Below are 25761 nucleotides of genomic sequence, written 5' to 3'. Positions count from 1 at the left end.
CCCAGTTTAAAACCCTAATTTTATGTAGGAGCACGACCTCAGCCACTTGTCACTAGAAATATCCGCAGTAAGTGTCCCTCGGGAAGGTAATTAAAGTCTGATGCTGCGGGCTGATTTTTCTTGGAGAAAAACAAGACGATGTGAAAAGACCTACGCCCCAGTCTGGCCAGAGGGCAAATCAGGGAGGAGATAGCAATTCTCTGAAATTCTTTACGTGATTTACTAGACGGAGTGCAGAAGCGAGGGGCTGGGGTCCTACCCTCAGTTCCCTAATTGCTTCCCTCTCCTTTCGCTAATGAACCAAGAGGCCTCACTCTGCCCTCATCCCTCTGGGCGCGCAGATGGTGGGCAGTGGGGGTCCAGATGCTGAGGCACGGGCCTCCCAGGGCGGCTGCTTGCAGAACCAGAAGCCCCCCCGCCCAGCTCTCCCAGCTGGCTATCGTGTTCTGTTTATTTGAGGGGGCAGGGGAGGTAGGATTCGGTGGACACAGCCGGATCTACTCACAGCCCAGCAGAGATGCTGAAAATGTCAAGTGAGCATTTGAGGGCATTCTCAAGGTGTCTGGGTCACTCCTGAAGGGAAAAACACAGGATTTAGGATCTCCAGTCTCTTGTCTCTCCAGTAACACATCTTCATTCAGTTTCTGCTGAGCACCTGCTAAGGGCTGGCCAGCGAGATGCAGCAGGGACAGGCCGATGGGAACCAGTTATCATTCAGTCTGCGCCCTCATACATCCTCCACCTGGGGACCCATCCTGCATCCCCTCCTTTGTCTGGCTAAGGCTTCTCTCCTCCAGAAAGTTCTCATCCCCCCCAGAGCACCCCTGGCACACTCATATCACGTAATTCAACACTGTGTGGCAACCCAATGACTACTGCCTTTTGACCCACTCCCCATCCCACAGATCATGAGCCTCTACATGCTCAGAGGCCTCGTGGGGCAGCGATTCAGAGCATAGACGGGGGATGCATCCAGCCTGACTTCTTGGCTGTGTGATCCCAGGCTAGTTATTTGATGTTTTGGGGCTTCAGTTTTCTCATCTGTAAAATGGACACAATCAACTCCACTCTTGGGAGCCGTAAGTACGTTAATGCATGGAAGGTGCCAAGCATGGTGCCTGGCACATAGTAAGTGCTCAATAAACAGTAAACAAACTGGTCTAAACCCAAGAGGAAAAGTCAGTGTGCACAGTCCACTGGGGACACACAGACAGCCCTGGGCCCAGCTTTGGGCAATTGGAAGAGTAACTGCCAGTCATTTCCCCTTTATATCCTCCATAAAGCCCCAAACTCTACCCAGGCAGCTGTTAACAGGTGCTTTCCAAGACTGAGGCTCAGTGAGATAACAAAGCGTGAGATTGTCCAATCCTCACAAAATGCAGCTCATGAGCTGCTTACCCAAGGAACTTCCATGACTGTACTGCCTCTACAGGTGCCCACACTCAAAAGACTAGAAACTGCAATCCCCTGACCCTGGTTTCCACCTACAGAGAGTGCTGGCATACTGAGAAGTCACGAATTCAAGGATGGTGTTGCTGGCTGCCATCAAATCAACAAAGTGGACATTTACAGTGGGTGAACTGCATGGCATGTGAACTGTATATCAGTAAGACTGCGGAAATTGAATCCTGCATTAGCTCCTGCTGTATGCACTCTGAGCCTTGAAGAGACTGCATCCCACTATAATACCCAGAAAAGTCAGGTTCTACCTGCTTTGTCTTTTTAAAAATTCAGGGGGAACAGTGACACCAAGGCAAAAACTCGTCATCACAAGGGCTCTTGTATCCTCATGCTTGCGTATTCTCTGGCTTAAGGAGTGAAAGACAACTCCATCGTCTTTCACATTGCCACAACACAGCTATTTTATCTGGTTCCCCATGGATGCTCCAAACCCACCTTCCCAGAAAGAATACAGAGGTCACATCCCTGACACCCAAAATATGGCAATCGAGCCACATTTTGTGCCCAATGCCCAACAAGTTGGGGCAGAACCATCCTGCCTGGCCCCCAACATTGACTTTTACCTGCTCCTGCCCCTCACTGAAATGTTTTGGGTGAAGGGCAGAGGCAGGAGGGGGCGATAGAAAACCACCCTCAGTCTACTTCTAGGACACTGGCCCCCAAACTTATTTTCAGCAGTTCAATTTCCCCCAAAGTTAAGTCTTGCACAGAACCCTACTTTCCCCCCAAAAAAAGATCCAAGTCAGATGCTCTGGTCTTCCCACTTGGGCGCGGCAGCCCGAGGCTCTACATGAAACCAGGGCCCAGGGGATGTGGCATCCACAGCACAAGAGCCCCATCGGGGCTTCTCTGGGGCTTCGATATTACCCCCTGAGCAGGACCTTTGCAGACAGGGGGTGTCCCGTGCACAGTAAAGAGACACATGAATGGTGATAACACTGCACTGGGTCATGGAGACGTGGGGCTCATGAGACCCATCTCTGTGCCTGCAGAGCCTCTAAGTTTTCCACTTAAAATATGCATGTAAACATGGATAGCAAAGGAAAACCTCAGGGGTGGTGAGACACCTGAAGGATGGCGGGGGGGACCTGGTCTCAGTTCTGGACTCAGCTCAGACATGGTCCCCTGGGTCGGTGCCATCTGGGCATCTCCCTCAGCACAGGGACCGTGACAGCCGGGACAGCTCCGGCATTCAGCGAATGTTGGCTGGACGATGACGCCGGAGCCGTCTGGACACGGCTGAGTGAGACACGGTGGTGAGGAAGACGGGCTTGCTGCAACCCTGGGGGGTACAGGGTGGGAGTGGAAGGGGACAAAACATGCAAAATACAAAACAGCTCAAATTTGGCCCAATAGGATAAAACCAGAAGGAGAGAGGGGAAATCCCTATCTTTTTTAACACTATGTATCTCCAAAGATGATGAAGTTTGTTCAAAGAGACCCTGACATTTATATATAATTTACATATAATTAAACACATTTCACACTGGTGTTGCCCCTTAGGGTGATTCTTTCAAGCTTCACAAATGCAAGGTGACGTTTCTCATCAGAGCTTCTCAAAATCTCCAAATTGCAAAGACCCTCAGACAAGCAAAAACCCTCACAGGTCTCCCCCTACACCCCTCCTCCCAACTTCAGAGTAATTAGGCAACGCACTTCTGATTCCCAGGTTTTCTGATATGTCCAGGGGCTTATCCCTCAGAAATCCATGTAGGTGCCCCAGGAACTTGGCATGGGGCCCCTCACCCTGCACAAAAATCACCATGCTCTGAATTCTGTGTTTTATGTCAGGATTGCATGAGGCTTCCTGGGATCAACCTAGCAGGAAGATCCTACCCATGTGGCCTGTTTCCTGTGCCTTCCAATGGTGGGAAGTTAGCTCTGGCGGGTCGAGGAGCCTCAAAGAGCCTCCCCATGCTCTCACCAGCGGTTCAGGCCATGGATGCAGCACCACCCCTGCCATAAACCTCAGCCTTGCTCAGACCTGTAGCCAATTGCTGATGGTTACTAGTCTGCTAGGAGAGTCCCAGAGTGTCCAGGAAAAGGACCAGGGGCTTGATTTGACTCCTAAGAGGACCTGGCCAGAGTATTCAATGAAGGAGGCAGAGGCAGATGGAGACAAAAATTTCTAGTTTATCCATGCCTCTTAGGAACAACTTTTGGGATGAATCGGGTAGGAAGGGACAGGGACACCTCCTATCCATCCGCCCGGGGCCTGGCATTCGAGGCCTCCCTGTTGTACAGCAACCTTCCTATGATCCTCCTCCTAATGGTCAGTCCCTCCTCCTTGGGGTCACTCTACCTCCCTACCCCTATCCCGAGACCCCTCCCCCAGCCTAGCACAAATCATCTGGAACAGTCACAGGAGGCTCTCCGTGCCCACCCAGCACACCTGACAGCTAGCCAGTGATTCCTGTGCACACCTGTCATCTCTATCTGCTCCATCACAGACTCCCGCCAGCATTATGCCTGGGGACAAGAAGTGCTAAATGCACCCCCCACCTCTCCGTGTGCTCAGCAGTCACAGTAGAGAGAACAGAGGCTGTGGATTCAGGCCAGCCTTTTACTATCCATGCAGCTGTGTCTCCTCCGGCAGCTCAGCAAACATCTCTGAAGCTCACTTTCCTCTTTTGTAAAGGGGCAGGCCAGACCTATAACTCCTAGGTTAATGTTTGAAGCATTAGAAATCCGTCTAGAACAGCAAGCACAGTGCCTGACACACAGCAGGCATTTGATAACGGTTAACACCATTTCTGAAAGAGTCATGCTTTGAGCAGACAGGAGTCGAGACAACCTCACTGAAATATTTGCCTGAGGGTGGGAGAGAAAAGGCAGGGGAAAGTTGTCAGGGGCTCCAGCAACAATAGAGCCAACATCCCCAGAGGTGTGACAGGTCAGGTCTTCTCCCATGCTGGGGGACACCCCACTGGTGTCCTTTCTACAAACCGTCCCCCACCCCACCCACAGCGATGGCACCAGGGCTCTGCAGGGTCCCCCGAGGCAGGGGAGCTGCTGATCCATTCAAGGGTGGATGGACACGGAGCAAATGGCACACTGGTCAGGGCATCGCTGCCCCACCCAGTCATGTCCCAAATGAGACAGAGACAGTCCACTCCCTTGGGGCCTGATGGTCAGGTCTCAGCAAACACCCACAGGAAGGAGACAGAATGACCAGCTAAAGCCAAAGAAAGCCCTGGTGTCAGACGGGCCAGCAAGATTTGAAAGTGGCACCGAATTGCCATACTGCCAGTGCCCACTCCTAGAAACAGCTGCCAGCTCCAGGTGGCCTGGGGGAGAAGCAGCTCCACGAGTTACTGACCCCCAGCCCCGGAGCCGGTCCACGTGGGGACACATGTGGCATTGCTGCTTGAGATGGAGGGGGCGGCGGGTGGCTGCACGAAGTGAGCCTGAGACAAGGTCATGCCCTACAGGCCACGTCTCAGATTTGGGGATTTTCCCTAAGAGCAACATGCCTATGGATGGGTTTTAAGAGAAGAGTGGACATCACCAGGTGTTCATTTTAAAAAGATCACTGGAAAAAGTTTGAAACAATGAAAAAGACGGCCAGCAGCAGGAGAGCAGTGGCGATGGATACAGAGAGAGGCAGGTGTTTACAGTTCTAGGTGAATGTTTTAGACAAGCTGTCTGGACAGAGCTGTCCCCACCTTCAAGTGGCCCCTGAGTGAGCCAGGAAGGGAAATCCAGCTTCTATTCAGGAAACGCTGCAATCTTCCATGCCAAACGTAATTAGCCAGAAGCCAGACACAAAAGGTCCCAGAGTGGATGATTCCAATTATAGGAAATGTCCGGAATAGGCAAATCCATAGACACAGGAGGCGGACCGGTGGCGGCCAGGGGCTGGGGGTGGGGGGCAGGCACAGTGACTGCTAACAGGTATGAGGTTTTCTGTTCGGGTGACGAAGATTTGGGGAAGTGGGCAGAGGGGCAGAGGCGATTGCACAGCATTGTGAATGTCCTAAATGCAACTGAACTGGTCACTTTGGGATGGTCTGTCTTAGCTTATATGAAATTCACCTCAATTTAAAGAAAAGGAAGTAGTCAGTACCCCAGTGTATATTAAGAGGCAGTGAGGGCTCTCCACTGGGGCCCCAAACCCATTTCTGCTGGGAGTGCCATCATATCCTCACAAACTTGGGGCCCCTTCTGACTCTCAGTGACCCCCTATGTCCAGTTATCAGGCCACAGTGACGTCTGGTCTTCTAGCCTCTCACGTCACTTATTTCTGCTTCTTCGAGGCAGAGCTTCATGGGTAAGGGTGTAAACCCAGGAGCCAGGCTGCAGGGCTGGGCTCCCAGCTCCTCCCCTTATTGCTCAGTGGCCCCAAGCATCTGTCTTCTCATCTGTAAAATGGGGCAGCACCGTCTGCCAGGCTTCACAGACCACATGAAGCCTGACTTCACACACACGTAGCACCTGCAAGCGCACCCAGACTCACCAGCCTCCAGTAACTGTTGTTACTAACGGGGCTCCAAGCCCAGCACGGTGCCTGAATTTCTGTGCTCGGCCTTTCAGAGCTGCCTCTTGTCCACCTGACCTCTGCATGTGCTCTTCTTCCTCCCTCATGTTCAAACCATCCTGGCCTGGCTTTCCTGTGCCCCTAAGCTGGACCCATCTGCCTACCCCAGTTCCCCAACACTCCACCCATCTCCACCTCCCCGTCCGGGTGGTGAGTGAGGGGCATCCCACAGGGAAGAGTTCTTCCCAGCTCCCCTCCCCATGCCATCCCAGCTCTGCTCTGCCCAGAATGCTCTTCCCGGTCCAATCCTGGCTACTCAGAGTGAACACGTGCTGAGTCAACTCTTCTGGAAGCAGCATCCACCACGAGGAGGCCACTCTGCTATAGGGACCCACAGCCAAGGGGGTAAAAATGACAGACCTAGAGGAGTAGTCTCCCCACAGGCCCTCAGCCACGGCCCTGAGGAGCCCATGTCAGAGCTCCCCCTCCCTACCCCACAGGCCCCCTCCTGGTGTCTGCCGGCTTCTCTGCCCTCACCTAGCCCCAGGCCAGCGGCACACTGGCCCCACTCGTCTCCCATGCCTGCTGTCCTTCCACCAGGAATGCCCACCTACCTCCCCCCACCCTCCCCACCACACCCTGGCAAGGTCATCACTGGAGACAGGCTGATCTCCCACACCAGACAGAGAGGTCTCTGAGAGTGACACTCCCCCTCATCCTTTGTATCCTCAGCCCAGCAGATGGGCCGCATACTGTAGGTACTCAATATGTGCCTACAGCATGCAGCCTACTCATTCTTTCAATATGCACGAATGAAAGAATGAATGACAAGCAGTCCAAAAATACTGAGAGTGGAGGCTTGTTTTGGACTTCTGGAAATTCTCCCGGGGGAAGTTCTGGTAGGCACATTGAAAAGGGCACCAGGGTCTATGGTGGGTGGGTCTGTTGGGGACGATGCCACCCCCCACCCCAGCACATCGGGACTACGCACTGTGGCCAGTGCTGGTGCATGTCACCTTCCTGAAACCCCACAGCCGCTGTCACACTGCAGTTAGGGTGGCAGAGGCTCTAGGGGAAAGCCTGGGTCCAGGTCATCCAGCAACCAGGGCCTGGCACCTTCCCAGAGCCCAGATTCAGGTCTCTCCAAGCCCGCCAATAATCACTGAACCTGCTGCCTTGATGCTGTTGCACTGAACTACCGGCCCTGCCCGCATCCAGCCGTCTTGTGGGTATCCAGTAGGAGCCTACTATGTGTGCTGAGCACTGAGGGTGGAGGGATGAGCGACACCCACAAGGCCTGGCCCTGCCCGCTCCCCAGCCCAGTCCAGCAGGATGACTGCCAGCTTCCCCGTGGTTCCTCGAGGGGGTGAGTGTGTGTCTGGCTTGGGTTTCTGGGTGGAAGGTGGAGGCAGAGCCGCCGCGGGAGCACCATGTGAGCCACCGGGCCCGGGAGGAGGGAGGCACGTAGGAGTCAGGGTTTAAAACCTAAGCCAGACGGGCTTGCAGAACATCCAGGTAGAAATGTGCTGGACTGCACGGAACATGGGCGGAGGAGGGAGGGGGAGGGCGGGGGGGGGCAGTCAGGGAGACATAGATGCAGGAGATTGAGACTGTGAGGGACATTAGGAGGTGGGGGGGAGGGGGGATGCTGGGAGGGAAGGACGCCCCGCCCCCCCCCCACGGAGGCTGGTGCAGAGAATTCCCTAAGCAGGAAGGAAGGGCAACAGCATCAAGGCAGCAGGTTCAGTGATTATTGGCAGTTGGGCCAGTGCCATCCAGGAGCTCCTGGAAAGACCCAGAAGTGCCAGGGAAGCGAGGAAGTGGAGACTAGAGGCACTGACCTGGGAGTGGGAGGCAGGCTGGCAGCAGTGTCTGGATGAGCTGCTCCTCTTAGCCTGAGGGCAGCTCTGGGGGCTCAGGGACCAAGGGGAGCCAGAGCCCTGGGACTCCCTCCACCCCATGACCCAGGCTCCCGGGCCCTGCGAGCTCCCACAGGCAGCCTCATCTTATGTCCGAGCAGCTGGAGGGGGCAGCAGCCTGTGGGGCTGGGCCAGTCACATCAGGGCAGAGAGGGGGCCCAAGCAGCCCAGCATCAGTGCCCCCCTTCCCCGCACCTCCTCCCCCAGCACCCCAAAGGCTGGATGACGAGGCCCCTTCCTGGCGCTGTGCTTTCAGGGAGTGCAATAAAAGGAGACTAAGAGTTCATCCATGGATGAATGGAAAAGCAAAATGTGGTAGATCTATACAAGGGAGTATTATTCAGCTTTAAAAAGGAAGGACATTCAGGGACACCTGGGTGGTTCAGTGCTTGAGCATATGCCTTTGGCTCAGGTTGTGATCCCGAGGTCCTGGGATCGAGTCCCGCATCAGGCTCCCTGCAGGGAGACTGCTTCTCCTTCTGCCTATGTGTCTGCCTCTCTCTCTCTGTGCCTCTCATGAATAAATAAACACAAATCTATACAAAATAAGATAATTTTTTTTTAAATGGAAGGACATTCTGACACAGGCTACACCACAGAGGAACCTGAGGACAACATATGGAGTGAGATAAGCCAGTCACAGAAGGACAGTGCATAGGATTCCACCCACCTGAGGGATGTAAGGAGTCAGACTAGAATGGAGGGTGCCAGGGGCTGGGGAGAGAGAATGGGGAGTTAGCATCTAATGCAGACAGACTTTGAGTTTTGCAGGCTGGAAAAAAGAGTCTGGGAGATGGACATGGAGGCAGCTGCCCAGTAGCGTGAATGTGCTTGCACATTGCGCAGCACTGCACACTTAGGGGTGGCTGAGACAGGAAATTTGATGTTATGTGTACATTACGATAAAACAAGAGATAAGTCAGAAACCTCCAGACCGAGGGAGGCCTTCCCACCTGGCTCCTGGGCAGCCTGGCACCCACTGTGGAGACCCTACGCCCAACCCTCACTGTCAGAGGTGGACCGTCCAGAACACACGCAAGCCCGAGCAGGTACACTAGGGCCTGAGGATGCTGGTACAAGGGTCTCTCCCCCAGTGCTAGATGAAAATGCCAGAGCAAGGGTTCTATTCCCAGGCATGCCTCATCTCATGCCAGATGCTCTTCTGCTAACCCCCTTGAAAAGAAGGTTCCAGAGTTTCTGTCTCCAGCCAGGCCTCTCTCTAGAGCTCCAGGCTTAGCTGCCATCTGGACACATCCACAGACCACTTCTACCTAGGAGAGGCTTAAGGCACCCCCATGCCCCTGGCCCCTAGCCTTCTCTGTCGGGTCGCCATCCACCCTGACCCTCAAACTAGCCAGGAGGCTCACAGACATTTGTAGTTCTTTATACTTCTTCATACCTCGTGTCCAAATAGTTACCAAACCTGAGGATTCCACCTTGAAAATGCCGCCAGCCTCTGTCTCAAGCAGATGGAAACAGATGCAGCACGACACAAGGAAACATTTTTAATCATCACAGGCCCCAAAGCAGAGACAGCATTTGCGTGGCCACAAGCAGCCTGTCTGGCAAGGGCTGTTCACAGTGGGGGCAGCTGTCAAGACCCTGTCACCAGGCAGATCCTGGACTCCTGCCCCCTGTGGCATTTACATCCCACACGGCCTTAGTCTTAGGCCCAAATCACCCACTGTGTCCCTCATTTTCCCAGAGACACCCCAAGGGTGGCAGGTGCCCCCACGCTCCTGCATCTGTTACCCACACAGTGGTGTGTTCAATCGAGACGGTTAAGCTTGGGTTGAAGCTTGGGTCAGGTGCCATGCTTGTTGACAAACCACTTCCACATCCTCTGCCACCCAGGCCCATCTCGAAGGCCCATGCCTACACGAGGCCCAGCCTCAATGGGGAGCAAAGCAGGGTTGCGCCTTCAGGTTCTCCTCCACATTGCCAAGGGAGGCCCACGGGGAGCTGAGGCCTGTGGTTGACGTGGTTTGTCCCATGACCAGCAGACTCATTTATTTGCAATGTTAAGCAATGAACAGGACTCTTAAAACACAAGACAAGCCAGAAGCTTCCCAAAGACCCTGGGAGGGAGGTGGTGGCCACACCAAGACATATCTCCCAATGAGCCATCCTCCCCTTGCTGCAGCCAGGAAGGACCCTTAAGTCCAAGTCAGGAAGAGTGTGCTTACCTCAACCTGCCCCCAGTGGGGTCAGTCTACCTCTTTGAGACTTGAGATTTCACTTAAATGCTTAGCAAGGACTTACAGGAGGCCTGACACCGCATCCGAGATTTGTATCAGAATGGTCCAGCATGAGTGTGCGCGTGTGTATGTGTACACCTGCGTGGGTGTGTACAGATGTATGTGAGCATGGGTGTGCATGTAGGTGTTGACACTTGAAGCTGGTAAGGGGATCCTACACCCTTCTCCCAACTTTGGTATATATTTGAAATTTTCCATAATTTTTTCATTAAAAAAATAAGGGGCACCTGAGTAGCTCAGAGGTTGACTGTCTGCCTCCGGGTCAGGTCATGATCCCCGGGTCCTGGGATCAAGTCCTGCATCGGGCTCCCCGCAGGGAGCCTACTTCTCTCTCTGCCTATCTTTCTGCCTCTCATGAATAAATAAATAACATCTTTAAAAAAAAAAAAAAAAGAGCTTAGGCACCAAAAATAGGGTTAGAGTTTTGTTCTGCTCCTGGTAGCAGTAAGACTACGGCTGGATCATGTGGCCGGCCATTCCAACCTCAGGAGGAGGTGGATGGTAGGAGAACCTGCTCGCTGCCTCAGGGTTCTTAAGAAAAGTACAAGGGTTAGTGTGTCAAGGACTCAGATAGAGCCTGGCACTAGCACGACTATAAAACCATTTCCTACTCTCACTACCACTACCACCATCATCATCAAACAACATCATGCCTGTAAAGCATGCAGCACATGCCTGGCACCTGGCTGTGAGCTGGACTTTTTAGAGCTCACTCTAAGGAAGGACTCACTCTATCAGGTGACTGGGAAAAAAAAAAGGCACTATTTTGGAAGTCTAAAATAAAAGTCTGGGTTCCATCAGTCAGGCTTGTGAGGGAGGGGCAGGGTATTGTATCCTTAGGCTGGCAGAGGCACACCTACGCCTGCCCTGTGCTTTTGCCCAATAAAGATCCTCGTTCTCAAACTTTTCAGAAACCAAAAAATAAACTGATTATGCACAAGAGCCACAACCTATTTCTTGAAAAGAACTGGTGTGAAATTCCTGGACAAAACCCTCAAGCTGTAGAGTCAGAGGTTTTCCTAAGTGTGAAAACACAGCAGTAGGCAAGTCTCTGCTCACCCAAGGAAAAGAAAGGTCCAAGGGACCAGGCCCAGCCAGGGGAGCGCAGTCTCCATTGTTCCTAGTGAACAGGGTCAGCACTGGCCTCCACCAGCTAGACCCCCGTTCTGTTCCCAGGCTTCAGAGGAGAAATTAAATACCTACACTGAATGCCTGGGGGGCCCACAGAGTTTTAGGAGGCAGCCCCAGGAGCCCACTGAAGGGTGGTTTTAGCCTTGTTGGAGCAGCGCAAGGAATGTAGCCTCACCCAGCAACAAAGTGACATCACCCAGGGCCCCTGGCAGGACCACTCCTTCCTAAGAGCCATGCGACCCCTAGAACCCACGGATCACCCCATAGCCCCGACCTCCCTGAAATCAGGTCTGCCCCTGCTTGCCCCGTGACTGTCAGAACCATTGTGGTCCATGTGCCACTGCTTCCCTGATGTAGCCAGGCTGGGAAAGAAACGGATTCGTAAAGTTTCTGCATTAGGCCACTCTACACCTCCCCATTGCCAATCTCCACCCCCCACCCCCCCACCGCCCTGGGTAAAGCACTCTCTGCAGAAGAAAAAGGAGTAAGAAAACAAGAAGTGCTTAAAATGATCTAATCTTGTCCATCACCTTACAGCTGGGGAGGTGTGAGGGGCCCGGCCCATGACCTCAGCACCAGAGGCTGTAACACTCAGCAACAGCCAGGGCTACGGACAGCCTCTGTAAATCAGCCCCCCTCCCCGGGCCTCTGCCGGGAAGGGAAAGGTTGGCCTACATAGATGCCCTGTGAGTAAGATAGGGCTTCCCTAGCTCCGTGATTCCTCAGCAAAGGGAAGCCTGTCTCTGCCCTGCATGCTTAATCTAGCACTTTCTACCACCTAGAGGGGGAGTAGCAGAAAGGGATGGGGCAGAGAAGGGAAGAGAAGCCCCCACTGCCTTCCTTGTTTGCTGTCCTCCCAACACCAGGGGTGCAGTTCTGGGGCCCCCTCCCCAGCTGCCCTATCCCAGGAGAGAATTTTGCCAAGGACACCAAACTGTAGTCACCAGGGATGGCGTTTTTACCATCACCACCTGTTAAAACTCAGCTCATGACCAGTTTCTGATGCTACCGGCTAGAGAGTTTAATTAAATATTACTCACTCAGGAAGCAGCCCCTGCCAACTCACCCTCAAACCCTCGGGTTCATTTTCAGAGAAAAAGAGAGAGAAGGAGAAGGAAGGCTGTGTCCGCTTCAGCTGGCACGGGCAGGGTGACCGGTCTGCACAGCCCACTTTTGAGAAAAAAAACCAAGCAAGGAATAGTCAAGCCAAGCAGCTCTCGGTAACCAGCAGCCCCACTGCCAGGTTACCATAGATGGCACACACACACACACACACATGCACACACACTCAGAGAGACACACACTCACCCCAAACAGATGCACTCACCACACTCGCCCCAGGCGCACACTTGCTGATGTCCACAGATACACAAAGACACAGACACACACACACACTCACGCACACTTAATCTCCCAGACACACACTCGTACACACCACCCTGACGTGCTCAGACACACACACACTCACACACACACTTGCAGTCTCCCATCAGGGGAAGCTGCCGCGCCTGGGGCCAGGAAGCATTCCAGGAGCCTTTGCCCTGAACCCAGACAGGACAATCACCAAGTCCCCACACAACCCGGGCGCGGGTGGACCCATCCCGCCGAGCCACCGACAGACCCAGGCTGCTCTGGGGTGTTGTGTGTGTGTGTGTGTGTGTGTGTGTGTGTTTTCTGTTTTAATCGATCTGCTGACACAACACTCGGCTCCCCCCTTGGTTGCCGGGAGAGGCTGCGGCGGCTCCGGGACGGCGGGGAGGGAGGCGCCGCCCGGGGTGTCGCCCGGCGGGCTCCCTGGGGGAGGCGCAGCCGCCAGGGCGGGGGAGCCCCGAGGGGGCCAGGAGGGCCGCGCCGAAGATCCGGGTCCCGACTGGCGGGAAAAGCGAAACTAAGTTCGCCGAGCGGGGTCGCGCTGCCCCCGTGTGGGAGGGGCAGGTCGGCGCCCCCGCCTCGGCCGCGGGGACCGTCGCGGGAACTGGGGCCCCGGGCGCCCGGGCACCTGGAACCCGGCGGGGGTCCCTCCCGCGTCTGCAGGCAGCCGAGCTTCCACCCCCGGCGCGACGGTGTCCGCGCCGCCAGGACCCCCGCCCCGCCTGGCCCCGCAGGTGGGACCCCTGGCCGCCGCGACCCGCACCCGCACCCGCACCCGCGCCCGCACCCGCACCCGCGCCCGCGCTGGGCGGCGCCCCGGCCCCTCGCCCGGGACCTGCGGGAGGGAGGGGTTCCCCGCGGCCCCTCGCCCACCAGGGCCCCAGCGCACCCCGCGCCCGCCAGCCGGTCCCCGAGGGCCACGGTCCCCGCGCCCACCCCGCGCGGACCCCACCCCGCGCCCGGCCCGTGCCCCGCTGCCTACCGCGCCTGGGAGGCCGCCGCCGCCGCCGCCGCCGCTCTTCGGGGCCGAGGAGGCCGCGCCCGCCGCGGGGAGAGGAGCGAACTCGTCTCCTCCCGCGGCCCCGGCGCCAGCGCCTGGAGCCTCGTTCCGGCTGCGAGCGCGCGGGGAGCCCGAGCGCGACTTCTGTGCGAAGAAGAAAAAGCAGGCGAAGGCTTTAAAGTGCTGCGCGGGGAGCGCGCTGGGGGCGGGGCCGGCGCCCCGGGAGCCCCGCCCGCCCCGCCCCGCCCCGCCCCTCGCCCGGCTCCCGCTCCCGCTCCCGCTCCCGCTCCCGCTCCCGCTCCCGCGCGCTGTGCGCTGCAGGGCGGCGGCGGGGCATCCCGTGCCGGGCGCCCCCTCGGCCGCCCCCCGCCCCCCCGAGGCCGCTGCGGCGCGCGGGGAGGCCCCGGAGCGTGCGTCCCTGCGGAGGCGTCTTTGGGAAACGCGGGGCAGCCTCCACCGGGCGAGAGGCCGGGGTTGCGACACGCGCGGGGCCGCGGCCGTCCGGGGGAGGGGGCTTACTAATAACGATTTTAAAAATCTCCGGGGACGGTGGGGTTTGTTTCAATAACCTCGGGAGCGAGGCCTCGCTTGCCTCATCTGAAATTCCCAGCAGCTTAAAGTTCCGTAATTCGGAGGCGCAGGAGAGGAGGACGCAAGCCCGCGGACCATCCAGGGGCTCTCCGCCCCGCCCCGGAGGCGCTGCCGTTCCGGTACCCACCCCCCGTCCCTCCCCGGCCCCCACCCCCATCCCTCCTGCTCCCATCCCCCCTGCTCCCCCACCCCCAGCCCAGGCGCTGGGGTCTCTGAACTCCCGGACCCCGCGGGCCCGGGCACGGGGGCTCAGCGCACACGGCAGGCAGGACGCTCCGCTCCAGGAGTGTTTGTGGAATGAATGAGCGAGCGATTGCCTGGTGGGCCCCCCCTCCCCGAGGACTTCGTACAGAGTGTCCCGTGGCTCGTGGCTCCTCCAGGGACTGTCCCTCCGCAGCCATAGAACCGGGAACGTTTTAAAGAAATTCGTGTTTTAGGAGGAAGATCCCCCTGCATTTCTCACCCGTGTGTGTAGTGTCCACCGAAGGAGGTGGGGGAGCAGCGTTACTGGAGCGGTAACAAAGTGGTCGAGTTTTTTTCATCTTTACTGTACCTCTGTGACTATATCAGCGTAATAGGAGATTGCTGTTGTCAGACCTCTAGGGTGAGGGCGCCCTAACTGGTGCAAAGGCCCTGCTGGGTCAGAACCTCCAGCCCCAAAGGACTCTGTTATCGTTTCAGGTGTCTCACTTCGCTGTGCTGAAAATCAGCTTTGTTTTGTTTTGAATATAAAAATTACTAAGGCTCGACTGGCTACCTTGCGCAGAGTGAGCCTTGGTGGGCATTCTGGTGGCTCAGTTAACACTGCCACTTCCAGTTGTTTAGGAACCCAGGCTGCTCAGGTGGGTAGCCACGGTCAGCAGTCCAGGGCTGGGTGAGATTTCAAGAGAGCCCAGGACCCCCCTTCAGCCCTTTTGCAATGTGAGAACTGTCAGTTGTCCCAGGATGGAATAGCACTTGGAAGAACTGTGAAAACATCCAGGATGGCAAAGGAGTCTTTCCAAGTTACTGGTATATCCCCAGAGTAACCTAATTCCTAAAAAGGACGGCCACTTCTGTGCTTCGGGTGTCTCCCTTGGAGGAGCAGGCATGGTGGGGTGTGTTACTCAGGGAGTGTATGCCCCTCGCTCCAGCTGTTGTCAGCCTCCTGAGAGGGACTCCTCCAGGCTTCACCTCTTATTCTGGAGGAGACCTTCTGGGGCAGACTGGGGCAGATTGCGTGTAATTCAAGTGGCAGGATCTGTTCATTTAGGGCCAGAGACCCCACCTTTGATGTGAGGGCCCTGAAACAGATGGTTCCCAATTAGGAGTCTTCAGCACTCCCACTCCACCCTCCTTCAGCATTAATCTTAAAATCTCAGCTCTGAGCCAGTAGGGTAATTAGATCCTGCTGACCTAAATTTCCTAAAGGGATCTCTGGGGAGTGAGGCTTCCTCCCCACCAGGACTCTGCGCAGGTAGGTATGGCCATGGCTGGAGAGCTGATGATCCAGCAGTGACCCACTACAGCATGGAGCATTGTTGCACAATCATGGAGACCAGATTGTGAGAAAGGAGTGTATACTCATCCTATCAAAGCTGATACTATTATTTGCTTAAAAGATACAAAATCTTACAATATTGTGACATCAGCTGATAAACATCCAGGAATTTGAAGACTGACTCAAGTCTGTGCTCTACAGGGGTGAGTAGGGAGGGGGGTGGCTCTGGGCTCCTGGTGATGCCATGCCCCCTCCACCCCCACTCCTACTCCACCCACACATTTCATCACTGGCATCCATACACACAATTTGTTCCTTTCTGTTATCTGTCTCGGGAGAAAATTAGTAGATAGCAAATTAACATCAGCTGCTTTTTCTGACAATAGAAAAATCTGTCCAGAAACATGTTGCACACCTTTTGAGCCCTCTGAGCAGAATCTGTTGCCCTCACACGCTTGTGTCTCCTGGGGGACTCATTGTCTCTAGGTTCCTTTTGCTGCCTGGAATGAACAGATGGGCAAGGGATTCATTGCCTATGTGACCCGGAGCTAGTTCCTTAACCTCTCTGAGACTCAGTTTCCCCATCTGTAGCAGTGCTCTATGTGTTCTCCAGGATTTCCAGGGTTGGGGGGAGGCAGGGAGGGGCAGTCATCCAACAAATACTGAGTTTAACATGGGCAGGACAATGTGTTAGAATGAGATCAGAGGTTTTTGAGAAATTTCAAAATAATAGATGCATTTTAGATATTATTATTATTATTATTGACAATAATAAAAAATACTTTCCTGGTTAAAGTGAGGAATCCATAACACAAAAGAGTGGCAAGATCCACCAGAACAGAAAGAACACTGAGGCATAATAATATATGAGGCACATCCTGCATTCCTATCATGAGATATACTTAACTTGTGGAGTGAAGCTGAAATAGAGGGGGACTTATCTTACAGAATTTTGATCTTACAGCATTCATGAAATAGTACACTGATGCATTTTATACTCTTGGCCTTAAAAAGCTGTTGGTGTCACACAAGGTCATGTATTGTTAGACAGCGACACCTGCTGGCAAAGTATGATATTGCAGAGTAGCTCTATCAGACATTATTTATCATCAGAATAAAGGGAAAGATGCAGAGCCCAGTTTCTGTAGCTTTATTTTTTTTTTTTTTTTAAGATTTCATTTATTCGTGAGAGACACAGAGACACAGGCAGAGGGAGAATCAGCCTCCCTGCAAGGAGCCTGATGTGGGACTCGATCCCAGGACCGTGGGATCATGATGTGAGTCAAAGGCAGACGCTCAACCAGAGCCACCCAGGTGCCCTTCTGTAGCTTTATGAGACAGTAGATGATAACCAAGATTGAGGAGACTTCCTGTGACCTTGAGAAGAGATGCTCTTGGGCATGTGACACTAATTATCGTAAAGTTCTTCAAAAACACTTCCAGAGAAGGAAAAGTGAAAAGGCTGTGATCTTGATGCCTGTCTTAACTCTTTACTACAGCTTTCAGTGTATTTTTTCCCCATGGGACAACATCTTTAATTATAGAACTTCAATATTATAGAATTAAAGAACCCCATCATAGAAGTGAAGCACACTTCCAAGTATTTATTCATTTGGTCCTTCAGTATTTTATTTTTTTACTTCAGTAGTGAGGAACTAAATGAATAAATATTAAACAGCACTATTCTGCATGCTGGAGGGAGAATAGTAAACCAAATAGACCAGGTTCCTGACCTTAGAGAATTCCAAGTTAAGTGGGAGAGACAGACCATAAATAGTAAGTGAGATCATTTCAGATAATAACAAGTGATAATAAAGCATTTTATGTAAATTTGCTCTGTGATCTATTTTTCTTTATACAGAGGTCAAAGTGGCCTCAGTTCAAACTTTCAGACTCTCTATAAAAATTCTAGAAAGGTCATCCTTCCGTTCCCAAATGACAGATCAGAGACCTCCAGTATTCAGGGACTCATTTTTCCTTCATGACCCCACAGCACGGTTTGCTGTATTTGGTAGACACCTTAAAAAATGAGTCCAAACTGACTGGTCAGGCCTCTGCTCCATCCTCATCTCAGGATGAATTCCAGTCCCCAGTCAGGGGGTGAGCTGCCTCGCTCCCTCAGCAAGCACTTACTGGGAATGAGCTGTGTGCTGCTCTGTGCCAGGAGCTTGTGAAGTTAGCATCGATCCCACAGAGACCAGTTTAAAGATTGAGGATGGACCGGTTTCCATTCTACTTCACTCCTAGGAAAGCATCTCCAAGAGCTTGGAACTTTGGTCCCGCCACCTCTTCTGCACAGAACCTGCACATTCTGGCTGGGATTGGTGATGCCAGCTCCGGCTGGGCTGTTTTCTCATCAAGGGCATCCTGAATCTTTCTTTTCAGGGATGTCAGGTTGGAAGAAGGAAGAATTAGGCATCCAAACCTATAAGATGGTCATATATATATATATATATATATATATATATATATATATATATACTAACATTTATTGAACACTAACAATATGCCAGGTGCAGGTGCAGTGCTCTGTGCTTTATGTATATCATCCCCTATGAAGTAGGTACCATGATTATCTACATTTTACAAGGGGGGACATGAAGTGATTTAGCATATTATCCAGAGCATGACCAGTAAGTGGCAGAGCTAAGACTTGAACCTGGAGCAATTTCAAGAGCCCCAGCTGTATCTTGGCCCAGGTCAGATCGATGCCTATGAACTCAGGGCTCCTGGTGCAGAGACAAAGTCAAGTGCTGCCTTGTCAAGCCTGCAGAGGGGTCAGGTACAGAGCAACAGCCAAACAGGAGACAAGCCTGATGAGGAAATAAGTGGACACCACCCCCAAGAGGTGGCTCTGCAGCCAGGTGGAGGCTCATCACGGTGATCAAGAGAAGAGTGAAGCCCAGATGGCCAGCAGTTGGGCTCAGCTCCACCTTCCATTTATTTTACCCCCTCAGTAACTCTCTGCACCGCCTATTCCTTGCCCCCTCCTCTGCACTCCCACCCTAGCCGTCTGCATTGGGGTAAAGATCTTGTCCCCCAAATCCTGCTCACCCACAAATTGTGAACATGACCTTATTTGGAAATAGGTCCAGAATGTCATCCAGTTAAGATGGATTAGGGTGAGTCTTAATCCAATGGCAAGTGTCCTTACAAGAAGAAGGAGAAGTGGGGATGCCTGGGTAGCTCAGCAGTTGAGCGTCTGCCTTCAGCTCAGGGCATGATCTTGGGGTCTGGGATTGAGTCCTGTGTCAGCTCCTTGTGGGGAGCCTGCTTCTCCTCTGCCTATGTCTCTGCCTCTGTGTGTGTGTGTGTGTGTGTGTGTGTGTGTGTGTCTTGTGAATAAATAAATAAAATCTTAAAAAAAAAGTTAGAAGTGGACACAGAGGAAAATGTGATGTGATGTCCGGGGTTGGAGTGATGCATCTATAAACCAAGGATCACCAACAGCCACTAGGAGCTGCGAAGGCCTAGAAGGATTCTCTCCTGGAGCTTTCCGAGGGAGCATGGCCCCGCTGACACCCCAATCTTGGACTTCTAGAGTCCAGAACTGTGAGAGAATACATTTGCGTTATTTTAAGCTACTGGTTAGTGGGAGTCTGTTAAAGCCGCCCTCGGGAACTGATGCACATGCTCTCATCACGTGTTCTCATCACGTGTTCCCTGGATGGCTGCCACGGCCTCCTCACCCACCGCCCTGCAGGCACTCAGGGCTCCTCTGATCCATTTCCCACTCAGCAGTGAAACTGACCTTTGCAAGATGCATGTGGCACATGGAGCCCACTCGTGCTCTTCAGACAGAGTCCAGGATTCTTACCTCGCCTCCCGGCTCTAGGTGGTCTGGCTACTGTGGCCCTATAAACCAGCCGTGCATGGCGCCCTGTCCCACCTCTCCTGGCTCCACTGCTTTCCTCTGAGTCCCATGCTGCCTCCTGCTGAGAAGCATCGCCTCGCAGCCTTTCCACTTGGATTTCAATCCCTTGCCCCGTTCCTTTTCCTGCTACCAGCTCCCATCCTACCTGACCTGATCATTGCCTACTACTGCACACTCTCCTATGTACATCCCTGACCCCACTCCACCGACACTTGTCATGGGGAGAATTTTGCATTTATCAGTGTAAGATAAGATAAAGTTATTGCAGACCTTATCTCAGACCTCTCAGACCAAGGGCATACAGTGGGCCTTTGTAACAGTCAGCTATTGCTGCATAACAAACCACCCCAAAACTCAGTGGCTTCCAGTTACGATCATTTATACTCACATTTCTTCAGGGGGATGTCCTGCAGTCCTGACCTGGTGTCTATGCTTTGGACTGTTATGCTGCCTGGCTTGGCTCATCCATCTGCTCTGTCTGTTCATCCTGGGGCTCAGGACAAAGAGGTCCTGGAAGCCGCTGGGAAGTGCTTCTCCTGGCAATGGCAGGGGTACCAAGAAGGAAAGGTCCAGAGTGCTTTTGAGAGCACATTTTTAAAAAAGATTTTATTTATTTATTCATGAAAGACACAGGGAGAGAGAGGGGCAGAGACACAGGCAGAGGAAGAAGCAGGCTCCATGCAGGGAGCCCGACATGGGACTCGATCCCGGGTCTCCAGGACCACACCCTGGGCTGAAAGCAGCGCTAAACCACTGAGCCACTGTCCAGAGAGCACATTTTGATCTCTACTTGAGTCATGTCTGCTTGCTCCGCATTGGTCAAAACTAGTGACATGGGCAAGCCTGGTCCTGGGGTGTGGAAGGAGCTTCTGCAGTGGATGGAGTGTGTGTGTTGGGGGGGGGGGGCAGGGGGACAGTAAATATTAACTCAATGAGAATCTAATCTCCTACAGTCCTCAATCAATATTTGTTGAGCAAATGTATTTGTTTGAGCAAGATTAGTCATATGGGAATAAAGGGATAGTCGTTAGAAAAAAAGGGACGAGGGACAAAGAATTCTAGAATTCTCGGGAGGGTCCTGGGTGCGTTGCTTGGTTCACATGCCTCTGGTGCTGGCCTTTTGGAAGATGTCTCCTGGAGACCCCACGACTGTCAGCATTATGCTCCATGGGAGAACACAGGGCACCCACCACCTTCCCTGTGGGGTGAGAAACACCGGCCCTGCCAGGCCCTGGGGGACGCACCAGGAGAGGAGCCCCTCCTGATCTCCCTCCTGTCCCTTGGGACACTGGTCCCTCATGCCTCCAGCCCGTGGCAGTTGGCCAGTCAGCTCTGGATGTCAATGTCCCTCACCCACCTGCACCCAGCAATGCCCTGCTCACCCTCGGTCACCTTGTTCTCTGCCTCAGAGACACCCTCACCAGAAGCAGTCAGCAGGACGGTGCGGGGGGGACATGCCAACACTTTCCTTCTTCACCTGGAACATTGGCTGGGGAGCCTTTGGTTCACAGGATCCCCAAAGGTCAGCACTGGGGGCAGGGAAGATCCTTGAACACCATGATGGCCAGGTGGGGAAACTGAGGCATACAGGCATCAGTGACTAGCTCAAAGTCTCAAAACTAGCTGGCACAAAAACCAGAGATTAACCTTAGCTCTTTAGATTTAAATTCCAAAACTGGAAGCAGAAATATTTGTTAAGTCTCTCTTTGTACCACTCAGAAATCACATTGGGGAGCCCTCTTCCTTCCTCTGGAGTGAGCCCCAAGCTTAGCCCCAGACTCCTGTATAGGAGACTATTATTATTATTTCTGTCATACAGGTGACAGAAAGGCAAGGTGGCCACGTGGACTGAGGCACCCAACCATCAAGTTGAACCTTAGCCCAACCACGACTTCAGGAGAATCACCTAATCCTTCTGCTTTAGCCTCCTCGTCTGTGAAAGGGGGATAGTATTAGAGACCCCGTGAGTGTTCAGCAGACCCTCATCTTTGTCTTTTCCTCTTCCAGACCCAGGCATCCCTGTGCCAACAACCCAACTTGCTTTGCAGGTGCACTGGCAGGCTTCTGTGGGGGTAAGCTAGCCCTGATCCCTGGGCACCCTTCTGACCACCCGCACGAGGCTCAGGAAACTGTGGGACCCCGCATGGCCTGTGTGTGGACAGGGGTGTAGCCCAGGGGTGCAGTTGGTCACTGCCCATAGGAGCAAACCTTCGCCTAATGGGATATGCCGGCCAGGGATCCCTGGGTGGCTCAGCGGTTTGGCACCTGCCTTTGGCCCAGGGCATGATCCCGGAGTCCTAGAATTGAGTCCCACATCGGGCTCCCTGCATGGGCATGGAGCCTGCTTCTCCCTCTGCCTGTGTCTCTGCTTCTCTCTCTCTGTCTCTCATGAATAAATAAAATCTTAAAAAATAAAATGGGATATGCAGGCCAAAGGAGACGTTCTTATTTCTAAAATGCAATCCTAGGGGCACCTGGTGGCTCAGTTGGTTAAGCATCTGACTTTTGATTTTGGCCCAGGTCCTGATCTCGCTGTTGTGGGAACGAGCCCTGTGTCCAGCTCTGTGCTCAGTGCAGAGTCTGCTTCAGATTCTTTCTCCTTCTTCTGCTCCCCTCTGCTCACCTGCAAGTGCTCTCACTCTCTCTCTAAAATAAATAAATACAATATTTTGAAAAATATTGTATTTATTTATTTGAGAGACAGAGAGAAAGAGAGAGAGAGAGAGAGCATGAACAGAGAGAGAAGCAGACTCGGGGCTCGATCCCACGACCCTGAGATCATGACCTGAGCCAAAGGCAGACGCTTAACTGACTGTGCCACCCAAGTGCCTCATAATAAATAAAATCTTTATAATGGGATTCTAGTGGCTTCCCTGAGAGGCTGAGTGGTAGGTTATAAGACCAGCTCAGGGGTGCTCCTGTATGCTGAGTCTCTCTCTTTCCTTGTCCCCTTACCCTCACCTCTGTTTGCAGTCCCAGGCATTGAGAGGATCGGCGTTCGTTTCATAAAGCCCTTGGAACTATGCCTGGAATGGAGCCTCCGTAGGTGACAGCACCCATGGTTTTTCCTGCCATTACTGTTATTCTCATCATAGCAGAGCTTTAAGGAAGGGGACTTCTGGTGACACATGGCCAACTGACCACTCATAGTTATCTGTCTCCCTCCCAAAATGGGATTTTTCGAGTATGAATGCCTGAGGACAAAGAGGATGGGCAAGATGACAGCTGATGGGGGACGGCAAAAAATTTCAGAGTGGGCAAGCACAGCAGAGCCAGCATCTGCAGGAGGAAGCTCCGAGAAGCCAGCCACCACACCCCACACCCCGCAGGGCTTGGGAGGATCAGGAGCTGTCATGTGTCCTTCCCTCTGCAAGCAGCGCAGGTTGGAGAGAAGGGGGATCCCTGGTATGAAGGTACATGTGAAAGAGCTGGATCCACAAATCCCTCCTGACCAGGTGCAGCCAGGCTGTTTCCCACCCACTTTGGGGAGCCAGGTAACCAACTTACAGGTGCCCTGGGCTCCGGACACCAGGCAGGGTGGAGGGGTGTGGGCGAGGGGTGTGCCTCATTGAAAACAACCAGATGAAACCTAAGTCTGCCTGCTGAGCTGGGACTTCGCCCCTTTCCCTTCCCCAACTTCCCAGGGCTGCCTTTCCCCCCACAGACAAGAGACCCCAGGGAGTTTTCTTGGGGGTCTTTGGAGGGAAGGGGCACCTGGGTGGCTCAGTAGGTTAAGCATCTGCCTTGGCTCAGGACATGATCCCAGGGTCCTAGGATTGAGCCCCGAGTCAGGCTCCCTGCTCAGCGGGGAGTCTGCTTCTCCTTTTGCCCTTCCCCCTGTTCATGTTCTCTCTCTTAAATAAATAAATAAATAATCTTTAAAAAAAGAGATTTGGAGGGAAGAATTTGTAATAGGAAATTAAAAGACAAAGTAATACTTAACTATAGAAAATACACACACACACACACACACACACCAGAAAGGAAATGTAATCATAGCATACTACGTGGCTCAACTGTAAATGATAGAGAATCATAATAATGGGCTTGGTGACTACCTGTCTTACTGTGATTTAACTCTATTCTGAAGGTGGGAGGAGAGTGAAGGTTCTCATCAAGATGAAGACTATTATAATAATATTAATGGCCAACGCTTATTGAGAGCTTATGTGCCAGGCCCGAAGCACACTTGCCGGTCCACTGTCTGTTCCTGTGAACCTGGGGGTGTGTGTGTGGGGTGATACTCCTACCCCACACCACAGATAAGGAAACCGAGCCCGGATGAGGTGAAGAACTTGTTCGGGGGTTGCACCATCATAAATGGCAGAGCCTGGCTTTGAACCCAGGTAATCTGGCTCAAAACTCTGCATCATAACCATTATTCTGTGTAGTTTCTTAGATTTTACACACTTAGATAATGTCAAAAATGAAAAAAATATGCAGCAGTTATATAGACAGGCTATTGAAAAATATGGCAATAAATATTCAAAATACTGGCCAAAAGGAGTTGCAAGTAGTCCCCTCTTGGGTGTTACCACTGGGCATGGGGGTGGGGCAGGAAATGGCTGGGGGGGGTTGCTTTTGCTTGTAGCCCTCTGGTATTGTAAAAAACTATTTGCATGTATTATTTTGATTCAAATACAAATCAAATCAGGACAAGAAGCTTCAAAGGGTACAAGAGGGATCTCCAGTCCTATTCCCCACCCCCCCACCACCACCAGAGAGAAGCCCAGGTCTGGCGGCTTCCTGTGTGTCCTCCAGACCTGCCTGCGCTCTGTAGCATGGGCGCTGCTCATCACACCCATCGGGATGGCCCTCCTGTGGCTCTCCCCTTAATAGCCTGTCTTGGAGCTGGCTCCCATCAGGGCACAGGGGGCTCTCCAGCCTTCCACTGCATGGTTGTGGCTGCACATCTAGCTATGTCTGCCAGCTGCAGGGGGCCCTGGGCGAGCTCTTCTCCAAGTGCCTGAGGACCTGTATGGCATCAGCCACCAAGACGGGAGCAGAGCCATCAAGCCCAGTGGCCTCTCATCCTTGGCAGAGTTCAGACCCAGAGAGAGAGCCACTGTCCGGGCCACTGGCCACTGTTGGCACAGGCCCATGGAGGATCTAGGGTCAGTTACCCAGGTGGCCCTGAGCATCAGAGCCTCGCCGCCCCCTTCTTGTTTTATGGGTCATCTGGTTGCCCTCATCCTGTGATTTCTATGTGCCACAGATGCCCAGCACCTCTCTGGATGAGTGGTGCCCTGGGATATTGAGTCAGCTACATGCCACTCTGGTCGTCCCACTTGTCTCCAGGAATCCCCTCAGGAGTGAGGGAGTCCCCTCCCTGTCCTCCACCCTGTCCCTGCTCCGTCCCCTCTGAGAGCAAGAGCCATCTGCTCAGTATCCAGGAAGCTGAGTCTGGGTGAGGTCCCCAGGGTGCCCACTCAGAACCCAGAAGGAGGAGGACTGGGGTGGAGTGAGTTGAATTTCCTTTCTATTTAAAGAAAAAACCCAAGTCAATATTTTTAGGTGCCAGCTAAGAAGTTGCTTCCTTTGCACAGGGTCCTGGTCTGTTGTGTGGCTGGGTGGCGGCTGACCCAGCCTGCAGGGTGAGGGGGCAGAGGAGGAAGAGGAGCAAGAAGGGGTGGGGGTTTCCGTCTCCCTGAGCTGCTGCAGGATAGATGCTGACATCTGGTTTTAAGTGAGGGGTCTGTTTTTTCCTCACTCAACCAACGGGTTTGCCCGGAGCTCCAGAAGAAACTTGCAGGAAATTGGTGGCAATTCGAACCCAGGCTCCTTCTGGCCTCTGGATTTCGTTCAGATACCAGACCACCCAGGCGGCTGGCACTTAGCAAGAGTGGGCTGAGCTCTGTCTGGAAGCCACATCTGGGAGACACTCCAGGGCGGATGCTAAATCCAGGCCCATCTGTAGGATTGTCAACCTGTGTTTTTCTGTGCCAGCAGGGCCGGTTGCAAGAAGGTGTTCGTGTGGGGGTGGCAGGGGGGGTCAGCTCTGTCTGGCAGGGCAGCTGGGAGGGGCACAGGGACTAGCAGAGGCCCAGCGGGGAGCTCTGTGCCACCCCCACCCCTTGTGCCCACCAGAAGCTTCTGGGCTTTGGGGCAACAGATGGGAGGTGGAGCCTCACTTGTGCTGAGACAAGGCACGTGGGCAAAGTGAGGCCAGGGTCGCTTTGTGGGTCATGCAAAATCAGAA

At 53.5% G+C, this 25761-nt stretch overlaps 1 protein-coding gene across 3 annotated transcripts in view; it reads right to left on the bottom strand.

Annotated features, from left to right (window-relative positions):
• The window catches only part of SPSB1 (splA/ryanodine receptor domain and SOCS box containing 1), a 69312-nt gene extending 55500 nt beyond the window's left edge, over nucleotides 1-13812 (bottom strand). The window contains exons 1-2 of one of the 3 annotated variants that reach the window (XM_072731230.1): nucleotides 13600-13761; nucleotides 12313-12416 (exon numbers count right to left, since the gene is read on the bottom strand). The gene's annotated coding sequence lies outside the window, so the exon portion shown is untranslated. Of the gene's footprint in view, nucleotides 1-12312; nucleotides 12417-13599 lie in introns of all 3 variants that reach the window. The other 2 variants (XM_072731229.1, XM_072731228.1) reach the window with 2 other exon arrangements.
• Between the last annotated feature and the right edge of the window lie 11949 nt (nucleotides 13813-25761).

This window comes from Vulpes vulpes, chromosome 12 (assembly GCF_048418805.1).
Source record: "Vulpes vulpes isolate BD-2025 chromosome 12, VulVul3, whole genome shotgun sequence".
Lineage (NCBI taxonomy): Eukaryota > Metazoa > Chordata > Mammalia > Carnivora > Canidae > Vulpes > Vulpes vulpes.
This window is presented reverse-complemented; position numbering and strand designations above follow the sequence as displayed.